At 41.6% G+C, this 23,758-nt stretch overlaps 1 protein-coding gene across 2 annotated transcripts in view; it reads right to left on the bottom strand.

The window, feature by feature from the left end:
• fmn1 (formin 1) overlaps nt 1–23,758 on the bottom strand; it is a 411,005-nt gene that overhangs the window by 269,449 nt on the left and 117,798 nt on the right. The gene's annotated exons all lie outside the window — the stretch shown is intronic.

Genomic DNA, 23,758 nt, shown 5'->3' with positions numbered 1-23,758 from the left:
TCTTCTCTTACCATAAACAATTTAAGATATCATATAGGAATTATTTTGCTGCAAATTTAGGAGAAGAAATGTTCTTCCTTGGAAGATTATTTCCATGTTAGGTTAATTTTTCAATTCATTTTGTATTATGAATTTTTCTATCTATGTTCACCAGGACTTTTTAAAATCAGTGTGCCTGTTGCTTTGTGCTTCAGCAAATCATCTCTCACGTGTATTTGAACTTGAGGTATGCTTTCTCCCACATACAGGGAAAGATGATTTAAATAATCACAAAAATAAAACCTAATGATAATATTTCCACACAAATATTTTCTATCTGCACTTCCTTTTGCAATGTTGCAAGATACATACACTATTAAGTGCTTGCAACAAATCTTATTTGAACAGAATCATTAATTCAGTTGTTACACTTGAGAATCAGAATCTGTTTTATTATCACTGACTTACGTCATGAAATTTTTTGTTTTGTAGCAGTAGAAATACAGTGCAAGGCAGTAAAATACTACAAGTTACAAAGTAAGTAAATAGTGCAAAAGACAAATAAAAAGGTAGCATTCATGGGTCATTCAGAAATTTGATGACAGAGGGGAAGAAGCTGTTCTTAAAACATTGAACGTATGTCTTCAAGTCCCTTTACCTTCTCGCCAATGGTAGTAATGTGAAGAAGGCGTGCTCTGGATGTTGAGATCCTTAGTGATGGATTCAACTTCTTGAGGCAGCATTCGTCATTAAATAAAATTATACACTTAGCCATTTAAAGGATATTGGTTGGAGACAGATTTTAAGAGGCTTCTGAGAGAGCACTGGCATTATTGCATAGAGGTACCAAAGGCATGTGTGAAAGTTTTGCTGCAGATGAACTCAAGTGGGTCACAGTCGAGTGATGTCATAAGACCATAAGATTTAGGAGAAATATGTCTGCTTCATCATTTCATCATGACTGATCCATTTTCCCTCAAACCCCAATCTCCTACCTTCTGCCCGTATCCCTTCATGCTCTGATTAATCAAGAACTTATCAACCTCTGGCTTAAGTATCTCCAATGACTTGGCCTCCACAGCTACCTGTGGCAACAAAACCACAAATTCATCACTCCCTGGCTGAAGAAATTCCTCTTCATCTCTGTTCTAAAAGGACACCCCTCTATTCCAAGTCTGGGTCTTCTGGTCTTAGACTGCCCCACCACAGGAAACCTCCTCTCCACATCCACTCTAATGAGGCCTTTTAACATTAAGTAGATTTCAATGAGGTCACCTTTCATTTTTTTCTAAATTACAGCGAGTTCATGCCCAGAGCCATCATTTGCTCCTCATACGACACGACTTTCAATCACAGAATCATATTTGTGAACCTCCTTTGAACCTTCTCCTATGTCATCCCATCCTTTCTTTGAAAAAGAGCCCCAAGCTGCTCACAGTACTCCAAGTGCGGCCTCACCAGTGCTTTATAAAATCTCAACATTACAACCTTGCTTTTATATCCTAGTCCTCTTGAAGTGAATGTTAACATCACATTTGCCTTCCTCACTACCTACTTAACTAGCAAAAAAAACAGTTAGGGAATCCTCCATGAGGACTTTCGAGTCCCTTTGCACCTCATTCATTCAGGATGTATATTGTATACATTTCTCTGACATTAAATTGGGCCTTTGAACCTCAGATTTTTGAATTTTCTCTCCATTTAGAAAATAGAAACCATAGAAAAACTATAGCACAGAAAAAGGCCTTTTGGCCCTTCTTAGTTGTGCCGAACTATTTTCTGCCTAGTCCCACTGAGCTGCACACGGACCATATCCCTCCATACACCTCCCATCCATGTATCTGTCCAATTTATTCTTAAATGTTAAAAAACCCGCATTTACCACCTCGTCTGGCAGCTCATTCCACACTCCCACCACTCTCTGTGTGAAGAAGCCCCCCACAATGTTCCCTTTAAACTTTTCCCCCTTTACCCTTAACCCATGTCCTCTGGTAGTTTTCTCCCCTTGCCTCAGTGGAAAAAGCCTGCTTGCATTCACTCTATCTATACCCATCATAATTTTATATACCTCTATCAAACCTCCCCTCATTCTTCTACGCTCCAGGGAATAAAGTCCTAACTTATTCAACCTTTCTCCGTAACTGAGTTTCTCAAGTCCCGGCAACATCCTTGTAAGCCTTCTCTGCACTCTTTCAACCTTATTAATATCCTTCCTGTAATTTGGTGACCAAAACAGAACACAATACTCCAGATTCGGCCTCACCAATGCCTTATACAACCTCATCATAATATTCCAGCTCTTATACTCAATACTTTGATTAATAAAGACCAATGTACCAAAAGCTCTCTTTACAACCCCATCTACCTGTGATGCCACTTCTAGGGAATTTTGTATCTATATTCCCAGATCCCTCTGTTCTACTGCACTCCTCAGTGCCTTACCAAATAGTCTACCTTTTATTTCTTCCACCAAAGTGCATGACCATACGCTTCCCAACACTTTATTACATTTGCCATTTTGTTGCCCTGTCTCCTAATCCAAGTCCTCCTGTAGCCTCTCTGCTTGTTCAAAACTATCTATCCATCTACCTTCATATTTCTGTGAACTTGGCCACAAAGCCATCAATTTCATCATCTAAATCACTGACATATAATGTGAAAAGAAACCCCTGTGGAACACCACTAGTCACCAGCAGCCAATCAGAAAAGGCTCCCTTTATTCTCATTCTTTGCCACCTGCCAATCAATCCTCTATCCATGCTAGTATCCTTCTTGTAATACCATGGGCTCTTAACTCGTTAACTGGCCTCTTGTGCGGCACATTGTCAAAGGCCATTTGAAAATCCAAGTACATAACATCCACCGATTCTCCTTTGTCCATCCTGCTTGTTATTTCTTCAGAGATTTCCAACAGGTTTGGCAGGCAAGATTTTCCCTTAAGGAAACCATGTTGACTATGGCCTATTTTATCCTGTGCCCTCAAGTACCACAAAACCACACCCTTAACAATCAACTCCAACATCTTCCCAACCACTGGCCTATAGTTTCCTTGTCTCTGCCTCTCTCCCTTCTTGAAGATTGGAGTGACATTTGGAATTTTCCAGTCCTCCGAAACCATGCCAGAATCTAGTGATTCCTGATCTCTTCAACTACTTCTTTCAGAACCTTGTGGTGTATACCATCTTGTCCAGGTGACTTATGTCCCTTCAGACCTTTCAATTGCCTAAGAACCTTCTCCATAGTAATGGCAACTTTATATAGTTCTGCCCCCTGACTCTCTCGAACTTCTGGCATATTGCTAATGGCTTCCACAGTGCAGACTGAAGCAAAATACTTGTTCAGGTCATCCGCCACTTCCATGTCTGCAAAGGGATATCCCACATTTCAAACTCAGTCTTGCACTTGAACTGAGTGTGCAGAGAGACATAGCCAGTAATAATGACATGAGAGGGAAGGATGTGGCAAATACAGGTAGGTGATAGGTGGAACCAGTCAGGAGGGAAGTGACAGGTGGATGGAACCAGGTGGGGGAGAGGGAGGGGTGTTGTTGGGAGACAATGGCTTGAGGGTGGTAGATGGAGACAGATAAGGAGAAAAAGGTGGGGTAGATGGAGCTGGCTTGGGTGAGGCAAGGGAGGAGATTGAGACATTTGGAAGGTGATGAGTGGATGCAGATGCTGAAGTCTGATAAGATGATCAGTGGAGGTAGATAAGGGAGAGATAAGAGGCAGACAGAACCGGGGGTGGGGGGGGGGTGTAAAATAAAAAGGAGCAGAGGGTGTGGGACAGCTGCCTCGAGCTCTTCAATACCCATGAGTCTGAAATTTCAGTTCATCTAGTACTGTACCTGATAACAAAGAAGCAATCTGACAAATAAGGTTTTTGTACCTAGCTGCCAATTCTGTGGTATTGAAGAAGAGCATTTTCGGACTTGTAGGGTAAACCCGAGTAGATCTTACAATCTGATACTATGTTTTAAAGAATGAAAAGGTAAATATTTTTGATGTTTACTTCTCAAAGTACTAAGGGTAATTTTAATCCTTCTTACTGGATCAACAACTAAAGTACTATATGTCATTTAACAGCACAGGAAATTCCTGTCTTCGGTTTTAAATGGTAATGAGGACAACCAGCTGACTATAAGTATCTTTCCCAGGAGGTGTAACAACATATGAATCAAGATCAGGCATAGGGCACTCTGCACTTTCAACCCATAACAGTATTTAGCCTTTCACAGTAGAGGTTCAGACTCTCCAAAGACAAATTCACCCCCAAGACCCTTTACATATTAGGAAATCATATGGTTATAAATCGTATAAACTATTGACTTAAGAGGATTTAACGCAAGTCCCAAAGCTAATTATTGTGGTTTCAGTTCTCGAACAGCAGGTGATGTTCTACTTCACAATGTTAACCACAATCTCAGCAACCTTAGTTACAGCTGCACCCAGTATAAATAAAGAACGTTTGAAATGTACCAACTAAAATTATTGCATTCTGTCCAAATTCAACTGGGTTATATTCATGGTTTACTTATCTAATTTATGCATTGGATATCAAATACTGTTTTGCACCAATGCAAAACATGTAGTAAACCCTGTCTAACTGAAAACAAAAAAGGGTTAATTTCTCATGCCTATTTCATGACTCCTTGCAAGGTATATTAACAAGAGTTAGCTATAATCAAATGACAGATCAGAGAATATTTCAGGCATTTATCACAATGTAGCTCTCTGCGCCTGCTCACCTCTAAAACACAAGAGGTGCTGCAGCAGAACAAAATTTTCAGCAATGAAATAGATGGCTGATTAGCTAAAGGGACAGAGTGACACAGCAGCCTCATCACCTGGCAATCATCTTAATTTCTTCTTGTGATGTGAAGGTCTACTGTCACCCTTACTTCACTGAGCACAGGAAATATGTGAGGGACCCAGGTCCCCCGCCATCTCAAGGAAGGTACACATGTACAACTCGAGTTGCTTGTAGCTCTTGCAATCCAGGCTCAATTCTGACGTGTGGTGATGCCTGTGTGGAGTCTCTGTGTTCTCCGTGATTACATGCGCCTCTTTCAATTGTCCTGGTTTCCTTTCACATTCCAAAACTGTGAGGTTTGGTAGACCGCAGGACTAAATTAGTCACTGCAAATTGCCCCTGGTGAGAATAGAGTCCAAGAAAGGTTGATGGGGATGTGGGCGAGATTAAAGTGGACCAAGTGTAGGACTGGTGCAAATGGGTATTTGATGGTCAGTGTGGACTTAGTGAGTGAAAGAACCTGTTCTGTACTACAGCTCTCTGTGAGTCTCCGATCATTTACATGCAATATGCAAAGAATAAGCAGGTATTGGTTGCCTCATGAAATGAAGTGTAAGTAATTACAAGTATGGTGACAAATTTACCCCACCAAATTTTAAACAAGATTGCCAAAGAGAATACAATCTCCAAATTTATTTAAGTTCACAGAATTTCAAGGAAATTCACAGGCTAGACAGTGAAGATATATACCCTGACTGAGGAGTCTAGGACCAGTGGTTATACTTTCAAATTAAGGAGGAAACCATTTAGGACTGAGAAGAGGAGAAACTTCATCCAGGTGCTGGTGAACCCTTAGAATTTCCTATCTTGGGGGACTGTAGAAGTTCAGTTCCTGCATTCATTGAAAATACAGATTGATAAGATTTCTGAAAATTTAGGATGCTAAGGAATATGGAGATTGTATTGGAAAATGACACTGGGGTAGAAGATCAGCTACGATCTTAATGTATCCAAATTAGAGCTGAAGGGTGGATGGCTGACTGTGTCCATTTCTAATGTGCTTCGGTAGCCTATGACGAGATTATTCAGACCAAATAGTCTGTGCTGGTGATAATGTCCTATATTAGCATCCTCTTACTCTCTATTGTCAAGATTTATTTCAGAAATTATAACAAATTTTCCTGGTTTATATCAGAACTGCCCAAACCTAATGCAAGTCCACCATTCTGTAAAGTTAATTCTGGATTTCTCTCTCTAAAGATAATGTCAGGGCTGCCACACATTTCTAACATTTTATATCAGTTTCATTACAGATTCCCAGCATCTGAAGTGCTGGCATCTCACAGTTTGGACTCTGATGTTTTATCCCTTCTCTTCCCTTTTCATTCACTTCTCCCTTTTTAAACTTCCTCAATTTTCAACATCACTTCTGATACTGAGCATCTTTGTGTCTCCACAAACTTTCCTGGCTTTTTCTTCTAATCTGCAACTTGAAAAAAAAAGTTTGATTTCTATTTTTCTTGGTTCTTTTGAACCAATAACTTTATTTCACTCTTCACAGATGACACTTTATCTGTTGAGCAGTTTGAAGATTTACTGCATTTTTAAAAGAAAGTTATTTTCCCCTTTTTGCTTGCCTAGCTTCCACTATAATGCATTGATGTTGGTAGCCTCTACAGCAGTAAGCTCCATAATTTAACTATTTTCTGGGTGAGAAACAAAAATCCTGAATTCACTATGAGATTTTGTAACGGTCACTTATGGTTCCAGTACAAGTCTCCTTCAAGAGTAAAAGCTGGCTCCAAGTCTATGCTATAAAACCCTTCACTGTTCTAAAGAGCTCACTGAAAAGAGTTACAGCTTGATAGGCAAAATCTCTGGTGTAGACCATAGTCCCTATAAATCCCTTCTGCACTGTCTCCAGAGTATTGTTATCCTTTTCCTAATAAGGGAACCAGAACTAGAAATTATTCTAAATGTGATCAAAAGTCCAATGAATCCTGGTGGAAATGAACTCCAGTACATCACTTTCCATTTCTGACCCTACTAGGTATACTACAATATTTGATCCTTTAAGTTCTCAATTTCAAACTCTTATTTTTTTGCTCTTTCTTCCCATTAAATGTAGCACCACACGCTTTCCGACACTAAATTTCATTTTCCCCCTTAACAAGCCTATTCTACAAATGTATCAACAAATGTGCAATTGGTCAGCCTCAATATTAGTAATAATTTCTCACGCCCCATTCACCACCATAACCTTCATGCACACATCCTGAGCTCGTTGACTTCATTAACCTTGCCTCCAACTTTCACCCTGCCCTCAAGTTTACCTGATCCATTTCCGACACCTCCCTCCCCTTTCTTGATCTTTCTGTCTCTGTCTATGGAGACAGCTTATCTACTGATGTCTACTATAAGCCTACAGACTCTCACAGCTACCTGGACTATTCCTCTTCTCACCCTGTCTCTTGCAAAAATGCCATCCCCTTCTCGCGATTCCTCCGTCTCCACTGCATCTGCTCTCAGGATGAGGCCTTTCATTCCAGTACGAAGGAGATGTCCTCCTTTTTTAAAGAAAGGGGCTTCCCTTCCTCCACCATCAACTCTGCTCTCAAATGCATCTCTCCTATATCACGCACATCAGCTCTCACCCCTTCCTCCCGCCACCCCACTAGGGATAGGGTTCCTCTTGTCCTCACCTACCACCCCACCAGCCTCCAGGTCCAACATATTATTGTCCGTAACTTCCTCCACCTCCAATGGGATCCCACTATTAAGAACATCTTTCCTCCCCCCGTCCTCTGCTTTCCACAGGGATCGCTCCCTACGCGACTCCCTTGTCCATTCGTCCCCCCCATCCCTTCCCACCGATCTCCCTACCGGCACTTATCCTTGTAAGCGGAACAAGTGCTACACATGCCCTTACACTTCCTCCCTTACCACCATTCAGGGCCCCAGACAGTCCTTCCAGGTGAGGCGACACTTCACCTGTGAGTTGGCTGGGGTGATATACTGCTCTTGGTGCTCTCGGTGCGGCCTTCAATATATTGGCGAGACCCGACGCAGGCTGGGAGACCGTTTCACTGAACACCTACGCTCTGTCCGCCAGACAAAGCAGGATCTCCCAGTGGCCACACATTTTAATTCCACGTCCTTTTCCCATTCTGATATGTCTATCTACGGCCTCCTCTACTGTCAAGATGAAGCCACACTCAGGTTGGAGGAACAACACCTTATATTCTGTCTGCGTAGCCTCCAACATGATGGCATGAACATTGACTTCTCTAACTTGCGTTAATGCCCCACCTCCCCTTTGTACCCCATCCATTACTCATTTATTTTTTATTATTATTAATTTTTTTTCTCTGTCTCCTTTTTCTCCCTCTGTCCCTCTCACTATACTCCTTGCCCATCCTCTGGGCTTCCCCCCTCCCCCTTTTTTTCTCCCTAGGTCTCCCGTCCCATGATCCTCTCATATCTCTTTTGCCAATCAACTTTCTTGCTCTTAGCTCCATCCCTCCCCCTCCTGTCTTCTCCTATCATTTCAGATCCCCCCTCCCCCTCCCACTTTCAAATCTCTTACTATCTCTTCCTTCAGTTAGTCCTGATGAAGGGTCTTGGTCCGAAACGTCGACTGTACCTCTTTCTATAGATGCTGCCTGGCCCGGCCCGCCAGCGATTTTTATGTGTGTTGCCAATTGACCTTCTGATTGCCATGTTTAAATTGTTTCAGATTCAACTATCTTGATCGAGAGAGGATCACAACAGTGCCCTAGTTACTACAGGTATGTGGGCATCAAGCAAATTGTGGCAGAAGTATATGAAGATCCCAGAATGCATTCTCATTAATTGATTAAATACCTTATTGTCGCCAAACAATTAATACTAGAATGTACAATCATCATAGCGATATTTGATTCTGCGCTTCCCGCTCCCTGGATACAAATCAAAAGTAAATATTAAACATTTAAATTATAAATCATAAATAGAAAAATTAGAAAAATGGAAAGTAAGGTATTACGAAAAAACCGAGATGCAGATCTGGATATTTGTAGGGTATGGCCCAGGTTCGGGTCAGGATCCATTCAGCAGTCTTATCACAGTTGGAAAGAAGCTGTTCCCAAATCTGGCTGTACGATTCATGAGGGGTACAAGAGGTTATGTAACATCAGGGAAGGGCAATGTCAGAAGGACAACCTTCCAAAGGGTTTGCAATCCTAAGGAAGTATTCTCCATTTGTTTGGTGAACCTTTCTACATGCTAGACACACAAAATGCTGGAGGACTCAGCAGGCCAGGCAGCATCTATGAAAAAAGTACAGTCGATGTTTCAGGCCAAGACCCTTCAGCAGGACGGGAGTAAAAAAGATGAGGAGTAGATTTAAAAGGTGGGGGGGGGGGGGTTAGGAGAGAGGGAAACACAAGGTGATAGTTGAAATCAGGAGGGGGAGGGATGAAATAAAGAGCTGGGAAGTTGATTGGTGAAAGAGATACAGGGCTGGAGAAGGGGTGATCTGATAGGAGAGGATAGAAGTCCATGGAAGAAAGAAAAAGGGGGAGGAGCACCAAAGGGAGGCGATGGGTAGGCAAAGAGATGAGGTGAGAGGGGAAAAAGGAGATGGGTAATACTGGAAGCTCAAAAGATTGATGTTCATGCCATCAGGTTGGAGTCTACCCAGATGGAATATAAGGGGTTGTTCCTCCAACCCAAGTGTGGCCTCATCGCGAAAGTAGGAGGAGGCTATGGATTGACATATCGGAATGGAAATAGGAAGTGGAATTAAAATAGGTGGCTACTGGGAGATCCCACTTCTTTTGGCAACCCATTTTAATTCTACTTCCCATTCCCATATGTCAATCCATGTCCTCCTCTACTGTTGCGATGAGGCCACACTCAGGTTGGAGGAACAACACCTTATAACCCATCTGGGTAGCCTCCAACCTGATGGCATGAACATCGATTTCTCGAACTTCCAGTAATGCCCCCCTCACCTTAACTATCTCCCATCCCCTTTTCCCTTTCTCACCTTATGTCCTTGCCTGCCCATCACCTCCCTCTGGTGTTTCTCTCTCTCTCTCCCCCACCTCCTCCCCCGCCCCCACCCCCACTACCTTTTAAATCTACTCATCTTTTTGCTCCAGATTTGCCTCTTGGCCTGAAATGTTGACTGTAATTTTTTTTTCCCATGGATGCTGCCTGGCCTGCTGAGTTCCTCCAGCATTTTGTGCTTGTTACTTGGATTTCCAGCATCTGCAGATTTTCTCTTGTTTGTGATTGGATTAAGACAAGCTGACCTATTCCTGATTGGAACGTACATGGATCATAATACAGAAAGGATAAGAAGTACACAAACTAATATACATGCTCAAGGAAGCTAGACATTGATTGCAACCTATCAGTCCAGATTTATTTCACCTGTTGGAACTTGAGCTTCTGATCTGCATTTGTCTATTTTCGATGCTGCTGGTGGATGGTGAGAAATGAATGTGATGAATGATAATCCCTGAAGTATTGTTGACTGCATGGAATAGGTTCAATAAATCACTTGATCTTTCCCTGGCATTGTTTTTGTGTATTCATCCGGCTAAACCAAGCACACCCCTATTCACCTCTTTCATTGGACTAGACTTGTACTGACATCACAAGTCTGAAATCAGCACACAATGATTCCTTCAGCTAAATATGCACGGCATAAATTCAGAAGTGCACAGTAACTAGATTCCATGATGGAGGTAATATTATACTACTATTCTCCAGTGAGATTCCAGGTATGCTGTTTTTGCACCACAGTATCAGTTTAGTTGTGGAACAAATTAATAGCAAGACATAGGAGGAGTTCATCTATGTTTTAAGTTGAATTTGGAGTGTTCTGTAAACAGTATTTATAACACCAATACTACCTTCTGTTGCATGCTTTTCAGAGGTGGCTTACTCCTCTCAAATATATTCCAAGGAATGCCAGCAATTAAAATCTGTCATGACCGCATTCTGACATTAGCTTTGTTCTATCAATCATATCAGATTACTTGTAGCTATTTACGAATGAGTACTTTGTAGCTACGTAGTTGACGGTGGTCTATCTAACATCTGGTTTTGTGTGCTGTATGTTACCCTAAGTGAGACTACATACAATTAGCCTCTTTTCATGTAGGAATACACTTTTATTATCTACTGTTCAATCAGCATAATTTGACAGATGTTAATAACTTCTGCTCATTCTGAATTCCAACATGTGAAATTTTTCTTTTCTTTGGCAAACATTTCAATGTCGAATGTTATTTGCCTTTAAAGTTCACAGGACTGGAAAGGATTGGTTGTAATTGATGAAAACAAAAAAAAAAATCGTTTTATCCACACACAATCTCTGAGTGAATAACGGAGGATTAAAAGTTCACCAAAGCACATTAATTAGAGCAGAATGTAATAAATCTATGATGAGATCATTATTTATTGATTAATCTATGTTAATCTTGATAGTAACCCTTGCAGTACAGAGTTGTGAAGCTTTACACCAACTGCAAGCTGTAATTTCATAAATTTGAAGACAAAAAGACAACCAAGTATGAATAGTAAACTTAGAAACATAGAAAATAGGTGCAGGAGTAGGCCATTCGGCCCTTCGAACCTGCACTGCCATTCAGTATGATCATGGCTGATCATCCAACTCAGAACCCTGCACCAGCCTTCCCTCCATACCCCCTGATTCCTTTAGCCACAAGGGCCATATCTAACTCCCTCTTAAATATAGCCAATGAACTGGCCTCAACTGTTTCCTGTGGCAGAGAATTCCACAGATTCACCACTCTCTGTGTGAAGAAGTTTTTCCTAATCTCGGTCCTAAAAGGCTTTCCCTTTGTCCTCAGACTGTGACCCCTCATTCTGGACTTCCCCAACATCAGGAATAATCTTCCTGCATCTAGCCTGTCCAATCCCTTTAGGATTTTATACGTTTCAATCAGATCCCCCCTCAATCTTCTAAATTCCAACGAGTATAAGCCTAGTTCATCCAGTCTTTCATCATATGAAGGTCCTGCCATCCCAGGAATAAATCTGCTGAACCTTCTTTGTACTCCCTCTATGGCAAGGATGTCTTTCCTCAGATTAGGGGACGAAAACTGCACACAATACTCCAGGTGTGATCTCACCAAGGCCTTGTACAACTGCAGTAGTACCTCCCTGCTCCTGTACTCGAATCCTCTTGCTATAAATGCCAGTATACCATTCGCCTTTTTCACCGCTGCTGTACCTGCATGCCCACTTTCAATGACTGGTGTATAATGACACCCAGGTCTCGTCGCACCTCCCCTTTTCCTAATCGGCCATCATTCAGATAATAATCTGTTTTCCTGTTTTTGCCACCAAAGTGGATAACTTCACATTTATCCACATTAAATTGCATCTGCCATGAATTTGCCCACTCACCTAACCTATCCAAGTCACCCTGCATCCTCTTAGCATCCTCCTCACAGCTAACACTGCCGCCCAGCTTCGTGTCATTCGCAAACTTGGAGATGCTGCATTTAATTCCCTCATCCAAGTCATTAATATATATTGTAAACAACTGGGGTCCCAGCACTGAGCCTTGCGGTACCCCACTAGTCACTGCCTGCCATTCTGAAAAGGTCCCGTTTATTTCCATGCTTTGCTTCCTGTCTGCCAACCAATTCTCTATCCACATCAATACCTTACCCCCAATACCGTGTGCTTTAAGTTTGCACACTAATCTCCTGTGTGGGATCTTGTCAAAAGCCTTTTGAAAATCCAAATATACCACATCCACTGGTTCTCCCCTATCCACTCTACTAGTTACATCCTCAAAAAATTCTATGAGATTCGTCAGACATGGTTTTCCTTTCACAAATCCATGCTGACTTTGTCCGATGATTTCACCGCATTCCAAATGTGCTGTTATCATATCTTTGATAACTGACTCTAGCAGTTTCCCCACCACCGATGCTAGGCTAACCGGTCTATAATTCCCTGGTTTCTCTCTCCCTCCTTTTTTAAAAAGTGGAGTTACATTAGCCACCCTCCAATCCTCAGGAACCAGTCCAGAATCTAAAGAGTTTTGAAAAATTATCACTAATGCATCCACTATTTCTTGGGCTACTTCCTTAAGCACTCTGGGATGCAGACCATCTGGCCCTGGGGATTTATCTGCCTTTAATCCCTTCAATTTACCTAACACCACTTCCCTACTAACATGTATTTCCCTCAATTCCTCCATCTCACTGGACCCTCTGTCCCCTACTATTTCCGGAGGATTATTTATGTCCTCCTTAGTGAAGACAGAACCAAAGTAATTATTCAATTGGTCTGCCATGTCCTTGCTCCCCATAATCAATTCACCTGTTTCTGTCTGTAGGGGACCTACATTTTTCTTAACCAATCTTTTTTCTTTTCACATATCTATAAAAGCTTTTACAGTCAGTTTTTATGTTTCCTGCCAGTTTTCTCTCATAATCTTTTTTCCCCTTCCTAATTAAGCCCTTTGTCCTCCTCTGCTGAACTCTGAATTTCTCCCAGTCCTCAGGTGAGCCACTTTTTCTGGCTAATTTATATGCTCCTTCTTTGGAATTGATACTATCCCTAATTTCCCTTGTCAGCCACAGGTGCACTACCTTCCTTGATTTATTCTTTTGCCAAACTGGGATGAACAATTGTTGTAGTTCATCCATGCAATCTTTAAATGCTTGCCATTGCATATCCACCGTCAACCCCTTAAGTGTCATTTGCCAGTCTATCTTAGCTAATTCACGTCTCATACTTTCAAAGTTACCCTTCTTTAAGTTCAGAACCTTTGTTTCTGAATTAACTATGTCACTCTCCATCTTAATGAAGAATTCTACCATATTATGGTCACTCTTACCCAAGGGGCCTCTCACGACAAGATTGCTAATTAACCCTTCCTCATTGTTCAATACCCAGTCTAGAATAGCCTGCTCTCTAGTTGGTTCCTCGACATGTTGGTTCAAAAAACCCATCCCGCATACATTCCAAGAAATCCTCTTCCTCAGCACCCTTACCAATTTGGTTCACCCAATCTACATGTAGATTGAAGTCACCCATTATAACTGCTGTTCCTTTATTGCACACATTTCTAATTTCCTGTTTAATACCATCCCCAACCTCACTACTACTGTTAGGTGGCCTGTACACAACTCCCACCAGCATTTTCTGCCCCTTAGTGTTATGCAGCTCTACCCATATCGATTCCACATCTTCCCGGCTTATGTCTTTCCTTTCTATTGCGTTAATCTCCTCTCTAACCAGCAACGCCACCCCACCTCCTTTTCTTTCATGTCTATCCCTCCTGAATATTGAATATCCCTGAATGTTGAGCTCCCATCCTTGGTCACCTTGGAGCCATGTCTCTGTGATCCCAACTATATTATATTCATTAATAACAATCTGCACTTTTAATTCATCCACCTTGTTACGAATAGTGTTCTACATAAGCCACAGGAACATATCTGACTCTAATCTAGAGGTTTAATGGTGCCTAATATATTGTGAGGGGTGACAAAAGGTTGGTCAGATGATGTTTAAAGCATGGAAAAATGTGAAGTTCAGGGGAAACTCAGAACATGAAGATAAATGGTTACAGGCACAACCAAATACGTATGATGGAGTGAAGTGAAGAAGGAAAAACACAAAAGGGAAGAGCTACACAAGTTTAAAGCCTATGGCCAGGTCTTACTATATATTCTACAACAGATTAAAAAGAAAATGTACCCAGTCAAATTCAAATGTAACTTTAAGGTCTGAATTTGTTATGTGGTTTGATTTATGCTTTTAACGTGCAGTTGAATGTTGTCAATATAGAAAATTCTGTTGGTATTTTCAGTTAGAGTCATAAAATCATACAGCACTACAGAACGGAAACAGGTCCTTTGGCCCATCTAGTCCATGCTGAACTATTATTTTGGTAGTCCCATCGACCGGCACTTGGGATAGCCCTCTATATCCCTCCCATCCATTCAATTATCCAAACTTCACTTAAATGTTGAATCAAACTCACATCCACCATTTCCACTGGCAGTTTGTTCCACACTCTTATTAACCTCTGAGCAAAGAAGTACATCGCCCCACTTGCTCCCCTTAAACATTTCACCTTTCACTCTTAATTATGACCTCTAGTTCTAACCTTAACTAACCTCAGTGGGGGAAAAAACTGCTTGCATTTACCCTATCTATAGCACTCATAATTTTATATACCTCTATCAAATCTTCCCCCATTCTCCTGCACTTCAGGGAATAATTCAGCCTTTCCCAATAACGCAGATCCTTAAGTGCTGGCAACATCCTTGAAAATTGTCTCTGTCCTCTTCCAATCTTATTAACTTTTTTCCTGTAGCTAGGTAATCAAAATCAAACACAATACTCCAAATTAGGCCTTAACAATGGCTCATAAAACTTCAACACAACATCCCACCTCCTGTACTCAATACTGTGATTAATGAAGGCCGATGTGCCGAAAGCTCTCTTTACAACTCCATTTACTTGTGACACCACTCTTCAGGAGTTATGAATCTGTATTCCCAGATTCCCCTATTCTCCAGCACTCCTCAGTGCCCTACCCTGGTTTACCCTCCCAAACTACAACACCTCACACTTGTCTGCATTAATTTCCATCTGCCATTTTTCAGCCTATTTTTCCAGTTGGTCCACATCCTGCTGAAAACTTTCATAGCCTTCCTCACAGTCCACTACACTCTCAATCTTCATGTTATCCGCAAATTTCCTGATCCAGTTTACCACATTATCATCCAGATTGCTGATGAAATAACAAACTGCAACAGACCCAGCACCAATCCCTGCGGCACTCCACTAGTCACAGGCCTTCAGTCAGAGAGTCAACCATCTATTACCACTCACTGGCTTCTCCCATGAAGCCAATATTGAATCCAATTTACTAACTCAACCTGAATGCCAAGTGACTGAAACTTCTTGAGCAACCTCCTATGCGGAGCCTTGCTAAAGTCCACGTAGACAACATCCACTGCCTTTCCTTAATAAACTTTCCTGCTAACCTGCTCAAAAAACTCTAAGTTTGGTTAGACACCACCTACCAATCAGTCCATGCTTATCCAAATACTTATCCAGTCCTTTAGAATACTTTCCAATAACTTAATCCAGTAGTGACTTCAGGCTCACCAGTGTATAATTTTCTTAAACAACATTAGCCACCCTCCAATCCTTTGGCAGTTCACCAGTGGCTAAGGGTGTTTTAGATATCTTTGCTAGGGCCCCAGCAATTTCTGCACTAGCCTCTCACAAGGACCAAGAGAACACCTCATGAGGCCCTGGGGACTAATCCACCCTTACTTCCATCAAGAGAGCAAACACCTCCCCCTCTGTAATATGTGGTCCATGACCTCACTGCTGCTTTGCCTCACTTCTACAGATTGTGACAGTCTTGTGTGTAAATAGAGATCCCAAAAAAAAATTAAGATCATCCCCACCTCTTTCAGCTCTATAGATAGATCACCATTTTGATATTCAAGAGGACCTATTTTGTCTCCTTGCTATCCTTTTGCTCCTAATATATCTGTGGAAGCACTTGGGATTTTCCTTCACTTTGTCTGTTAGGGCAACCTCATGCCTTCTTTTAACCTCCCTGATCTCCTCCTTAAGTGTTCTCTTGCAATTTTATACTCAAACACCTCATTTGTTCCTTGCTGCCTATTTCTGCTACGCACCTCCTCCTCCTTCTTCTTAACCAGGGCCTCAAAGTCTCTTAAAAAACAACACTAAACCTGTTAAACAACACACATAAAAGTTGCTGGTGAACACAGCAGGCCAGTCAGCATCTCTAGGACTTTACCTCTTCCTAGAGATGCTGCCTGGCCTGCTGCGTTCACCAGCAACTTTTATGTGTGTTACTAAACTTGTTATCTTTGCCTCTTATTCTCACAGGAACACACCAACTCTGTACTCTCACTTTTGTAAGCCTCCCACTTAAAAAGCACATCTTTGCCACAAAACAACCTGTCTCACCCCACACTTGCCACATCCTTTAAAATCTCAACATGAGGACCAGATCTATCCTTCTCCATAATTATCTTGAAACTAATGGAATTATGATTAGTAGATCCAATGTGATCCTCTACACCTGCGTTTGTCATCTACCCTGTCCCATTCCCAAATAGGATATCCAGTATTGCACTTTATCTTGCTGTGACCTCTATTTATTGATTAAGAAAACTTCCATGAACATATATGACAAACTCTTTCCCATCCAGCCCATTTACAGTATGGGAGTTCCAGTCAATATGTGGGAAGTTAAAATCACCTACTATCACAGCCTAATGTTTCTTGCAACAGCTGCGCTCTCTCAAAAAATGTGTTCCTCTAAATCCTGCTGGCTATTGGGTGGTCCATAACATAATCTTATTTATGCAGTCATCCCTTTTATTCTGAGGTTGCGTACTTTGGTCCAAGAACCCCCACGTTAGGAAACATCCTCTCCACATCCACTCTCTCTAGCCCTTTCAGCATTCAGTAGGGTTCAATGAGAACCCCCTCTCCCACTCATTTTTCTAAATTCCAGTAAGTACAGGCCCAGAGCCATCAAAAGCTCCTCATATGATAAGCCTTTTATTCCCTGAATCATTTTCATGAACCTCTTTTGAAGCCTATCCAATGTCAGAACATCCTTTCTTAGATAAGAGGGCTAAAGCTGCTCACAGTACTCCAATGAGGCCTCACCAATGCCTTATGAAGCCTCAGTATTACATCCTTGTTTTTATACCTGAATTCTCTGGAATAAATGCTAACATTGTATTTGCCTTCCTCACCACCAACTCAACCTGCAAGTTAACCTTTAGGGAATCCAGCATGAGGATTCCCAAGATGCCTTGCACCTCAGATTTTTGAATTTTCTCCCTATTTAAAAAATACTCTATGCTTTTATTTCTTCTACCAAAGTGCATGACCGTACACTTCCTGACACTGTATTCTATCTGCCACTTCTTTGCCCATTCTCTTAATCTGTCCTTCAACGGCCTCCAGGCATCCTTAACACTACCTTCCCTTCACTTATCTTTTTATCATTTGAATACATGGCCACAAAGCCAGCAATTCTGTCATCCAAATCAATGGCATACAATGTAAAAAGAAATGATCCCAACACCAACCTCTGTGGAACACCACTGGTCACCAGCAGCCAATCAGAAAAGGCTCCCTCCATTCCCACTCTTTCCCTCCTACCAATCAGTCAATGCTCTATTCATGCTAGTATCATTGCTGTAATACCATTCCTAAGCAGCCTTATGTGAGGCATCTTGTCAAAAGCCTTTTGAAAATCCAAGTACACAACATCCACTGATTCTCACTTGTCTATCCAGCTTGTTATTTCCTCAAAGAATTCCCACAGACATATCAGGCAAGGTTTCCCCTCAAGGAAACCAAACTGACTTGGTCCATTTTATCATGTACCTCCAAGTACCCCAAAACCTGATCTATAACAATTGACTACAACATCTTCCCAATTACTGAAGTCAGGCTAACAGGCTTATAATTTCCTTTCTTCTGTCACCCTCCCTTTTTGAAGACTGGAGTGATATTTTCAATTTTGCAGTCCTCCAGCACAATGATCCCCAACCACTGGGCCTAGGACCGGTACCAGGCCGCATAGCATGTGCTACCGGGCCGCGAGGAAACGATATGATTTGGTGATATGAGTCATCTGCACCTTTCCTCATTCCCTGCCATGCCCACTGTTGAACTTGAACACGTGTCATTACCCGCATGTCATCCATGTCAGCGCAGGAAGAAGATCAACTCCTCGAGCTTGCAAATGACGGCGGGCTGAAAAGTATGTTTGACATAACATCTCTGTTGGCATTCTGGATCAAAGTCAAGGCTAAATATCCTGAGATAGCCATGAAAGCACTGAAAACATTGTTTCCATTTCCAACATACCTCTGCGAAGCGGGGTTTTCTGCAATGAATGCAACGAAAACTAAATCACGGAATAGACTGGACATAAGGAACCCCCTTTGAGTATCGCTGTCTCCCATCACCCCTCGATGGGACCATGTTGTTGCAGGAAAACAAGCCCAGGGCTCCCACTGATTCAGCGATATTGGTGTGTTGCAATGATCTTATATGTTCATATGAGGAAAATATGTGCTGTGTGTTTAATATCCAAACGTTACTTAAAATGTTATGATGCTATTGACTTATAAGTGATTTATAATTGACTTATCACTATATTCATGGGAGGAAATATGTGCTGTGTGTTTAATATTAAATTTGTTAGATAAATGCCTTTAGAAACGAAATTGAGTGTATTAGCCACTTATAAGTGACTTATAGTTGACTTATCGCCTATATTCCGGTTGTGACTAACAACAACCCCCCCCCCCCCACCCACACTAGGGTTGCCAACTGTCCCCTATTAGCTGGAACATCCCTTATATTGGGCTAAATTGCTTTGTCCCATACGGGACCGCCATTGTCCCGTCTTTCCCCTGCTAAGGTAGAGCATTCCCATGAAACCTTTCGTGCCAAAATGGCGTAAAGTGCAGAAGCAATTACCATTAATTTATATGGGGAAAAAATTTTGAGCATTCCCAGACCCAAAAAATAACCTACCAAATCATACCAAGTAACTCATAAAACCTAAAATAACACTGACATATAGTAAAAGCAGGAATCATATGATAAATACACAGCCTATATAAAGTAGAAATAATGTATGTACAGTGTAGTTTCACTGAACAGAATCGTCAAAACCGATTTGTAGAAAAAAAATCGGCACGTAAACACATGCGTACACAGGTGCCCGTGCAAGGCTTCATGGTTATGGTAGTCTTTCTTGGACAGTGAGAAAATTGGTAACCTACCCACCCCCCACGGTTGGCCAGTCCACAAGAATATTGTCAATATTAAACCGGTCCGCGATGCTAAAAAGGTTGGGACCCCTGATCCAGAGCCATACCAGAATATAGTGCTTCTTGAAAGATCATTACTAATGCCTCCACAATCTCTTCAGCTTTCTCTTTCAGAGCCCTAGGGCGTAGTTCATTTGATCCAGGTGACTTATCTATCATAAGACCTTTCAGCTTCCCAAGCACCTTTTCCATAGTAACAGCAACTGCACTCACTTCTGCCCTCTGACACTCTCAAACATCTGGCATACTGCTAGTGCCTTCAACAGTGAAGACTGATGCAAAATACTTATTCAGTTCATCCGGCATTTTCTTGTCCCCCATCACTCCTTCTCTAGCATTATTTTCCAGTAGTCCAGTATCTACTCTCGCCTCTCTTTTACTCCTTATATATCTGAAAAATCTTCTGGTATCCTCTTTGATATTATTGGCCAGCTTACCTTCATATTTCATCTTTTTGCTCCTTATGGTTTTTTAGTTGCCTTCTGTTGGTTTTAAAAGCTTCCCAATCCTTTATCTTCTCACTAATTTTTGCTCTATTATATGTCCTCTCTCTTGCTTTTATTTTGGCTTTGATTTCCCTTGTCAGCCATGGCTGCATCATCTTGTCTTTAGAATACTTCTACTTCTTTGGGATCTATCTATCCTGCACCTCCCAAATTATTCCCCAGAACTACAGCCAATGCTGCTTTGTGGTCAGCCCTGCTAGTACCCCCTTCCAATCAACTATCACCAGCTCCTTTCTCATGGCTCTGTAGTTCCCTTTACTTCATTGTAATACTGACACATCTGACTTTACCTTCTCCTTCTCAAATTGCAGGGTGAATTCAATATATTATGATCACTGCCTCTTGAGGATCCCTTTACCTTAAACTTCCCAATCAAATCCAGTTCATTACACAACACCCATTCCAGAGTAGCTGATCCCTAATGGGCTCAATGCAAACTGCTCTAAAAAGCTGTCTCGTAGGATCCAAAATCAGCAGCAACCTGCATATTGAAATTCCCCATGACTATTGTAACATTGCCCTTTGGACATGCATTTTCTATCTCCGATTGTAATTTGTAGCACACATTCTGGCTACTGTTCGGAGGCCCATATGCAACTCCTGCCAGCGTCGTTTTACCCTTGCAGTTCCTTTCTGCAATGATTCTACATCTTCTGATCCCAGGTCTCCTCTCTCTAATGATTTGGTTTCATTTTTTACCAACAGAGCCACCCCATCCCCTCTGCCTACCTGCACGTCCTTTCAAACAATGTGAATCCTTGGATGTTAAGCTCCCAACTATAATCTTCTTTCAGCCACGATTCATTGATTCCCATAATGTCATACCTGCCAATCTCTAACTGTGCTGCAAAATCATCTACCATATTTTGTATACTGCATGAATGCAAATATAACATCTTCAGTCCTGTATTCATCACCCTTTTCGATTTTGTCCCTGCTACATCGCATCTCATTTCACTGACTGCAATTTTGCCCTATCATCTGCCTGTCCTTCCTGACAGTCTCATGAGACACTGTTTCTGCTTGTATACCAACTGCCCCACCCCATCCTCAGCCCTATCACTTGGTTTCCAATACACCTGCCAAATCCATTTAAACCCTCCTCAACAGTTCTAGCAAACCTACCTGCAAGGACGTTGGTTTCCCTCTCGAGTTCAAGTGTAACCCGTCCCCAGAAGAGATCCCCATAATCCAGAAATCTGACACCCTGCCCCCTGCACCAGTTCCTCAGCCACACATTCATCTACCAAATCATCCTATTCTTACCCTCACTAGCGCATGGCACAGGCAGCAATTCAGCTATACTACCCTGGAGATCCTGCTTTTCAACAAAGCTCCCTAAAATCTCTCTTCAGGACCTCCTCCCTTTTCATACCCATGTTATTGGTGCCAATATATACCAAGACTTCTGGCTGCTCACCCTCCCCTTTAGAATGCTGTAGACGTCCCTGACACTGGCACCTGGGACCATCGGATGTCTCTATCGTGCCCCCAGAATCTGGTGTCTACTCCTTTAACCACGGAATCCCCTATCACTACTGCAGTCCTTTTATCCCCTTTTCATTTCTGAGCCACAGCGCCAGAGTTGTCTGTGTCTTCCCAAAGCCATGCTGGTGAGCTAAGAGACCAATGTAAACTATACCTTAGTGTCATTAAGTGCCAAAAAGAAACAAAGGGGAGTTAATGGGAAAGTGAGAAAGAATAAAGTACGGAGATGGACTAAGGAGGAGGAGGAAATTTGATGAGATTGTCTTACTGGGAGTTGGCACAGCCCAATAAGGCAGACAACCTCTTCCTTGCCATAAAAATTTGTAAAATAGATAATGCCTGTGAATCGAGGTGCAATATTTCCAAATATGGGCATGTAGTGCAAGTTGGCAATATCAGTCATTCAACAGAAAGAGAATATTAAGACTATTATTCAAATGATATGGGTTTACAATGTTGATTGCCTGGATATCTGTCAGCAAGAGCTGTACATACAGGTGTTGCTCCACAGTGAAGGACCAGTCATGCTGGTTGAAGTTCATACTTTTACTTAGACCACGAATTTGTACTTTTAGTAAATGGGTCTTGATAGAAAGCACATCAGAGAACAAGACTGATCCATTTGGCCAGTAGGAGACAACTGATTCACCAAGGCCATGTAGATGAGGTGAAATATATGGACTGCTGCAGCAACAGCATTACCTCTCAGTCAAATAAACCTTGTGCTAGATGAGGCCACGCGAGTCTTGGGGGAAGAAGTTTTACTGGTGTTACTTCTCCCCAGGAGTTCATTATAATACATTTCTAAACTTATCCTGCATATATTCATGTCTTAAAATATCCATACAACACCAATGCTAAATGTATAATATTGATACATCCTGGCTTCATGGAAGAAATAACATATAAAGCATTATAGGCCAGAGGTGTTGGGCGGGAGTGGGTCCATGGAGACATTTAATAATGCTTATTCTGAGGAACCACACAAGGCAGTGCATCACTTAGGCACTCTTAAATGAAAGAGCATAAGTAGTTATATTTCATGCTTGTATTCAATTACTGAAACTTGCTCTAGATATATTACAATGATTATTTCTTAAAATGTGTGCAATATGTTTACAACAAACTGCAGATGCTACAAATCCAAAATGCATTCAGAAAATCAGGATGCACCTGCTCAAAGAGAAATAGTTTATGTTTCAGCTGAAATTCTCTCTTCACAATCTATAGAGGAGTACAGCAGCCTTGTGAGACACTGAGCAATTCTTTTCCAGAGAGTACTTCTCGCCTCTAAAGCACAAAGGAATGGTTAAAAATGTGACCTAAAAAATGCCTTCTTCAGCAACACATTTGATCAATTTGCAGTAGTGGGAAATCCTATTTGTTACCAAATCAGTAGGAAAGGCAAGTCCAGGAACAAAAACATTCTGCAGTGACAGAGCTAGGTGGAAAGCAAAAATAAAAAATGCAGATGCTGGAAATTTGATACAAAAACAGAAAGCGTTCAAAATACCCAGCAGGTTTGGTGGTGAAAACAGAATATTTTAGGCTGATGGCTGTTTACCATTTTATACACAACACATATTGCGGCCATTGTGCTATATGCTATCAATATTCCACTTTCCCTTTAATCCTTTCTCACCAGTCCACCCAGATTCCCTCTCTACCACGATTCTAGTGAAACAAAAGCCAAAGAACAGGGGTACATATCTCTGGGAGACACAAGAGAAACTTCAGCTGCCAAAAATAAAGGGCAACACACCCAAATTTCTGGAGATACCCAGAAGGTCAGGCAGTTCATCCATGCAAACATTTAAAGATTGCATGGATGAACTGCAATGGCAAGCATTTAAAGATTGCATGGATAAAGTACAACAATTGTTCATCTCAGTTTGGCAAAAGAATAAACCAGGGAAGGTAGTGCCCCCGTGGCTGACAAGGGAAATTAGGGATAGTATCAATTCCAAAGAAGAAACATACAAATTAGCCAGAAAAAACGGCTCACCTGAGGACTGGGACAAATTCAGAGTCCAGCAGAGGAGGACAAAGGGCTTAATTAGGAAAGGGAAAAAAGATTAAGAGAGAAAACTGGCAGGGAACATAAAAACTGACTGTAAAAGCTTTTATAGA

The sequence above is a fragment of the Mobula birostris genome, chromosome 1 (assembly GCF_030028105.1).
Source record: "Mobula birostris isolate sMobBir1 chromosome 1, sMobBir1.hap1, whole genome shotgun sequence".
NCBI lineage: Eukaryota > Metazoa > Chordata > Chondrichthyes > Myliobatiformes > Myliobatidae > Mobula > Mobula birostris.
This window is presented reverse-complemented; position numbering and strand designations above follow the sequence as displayed.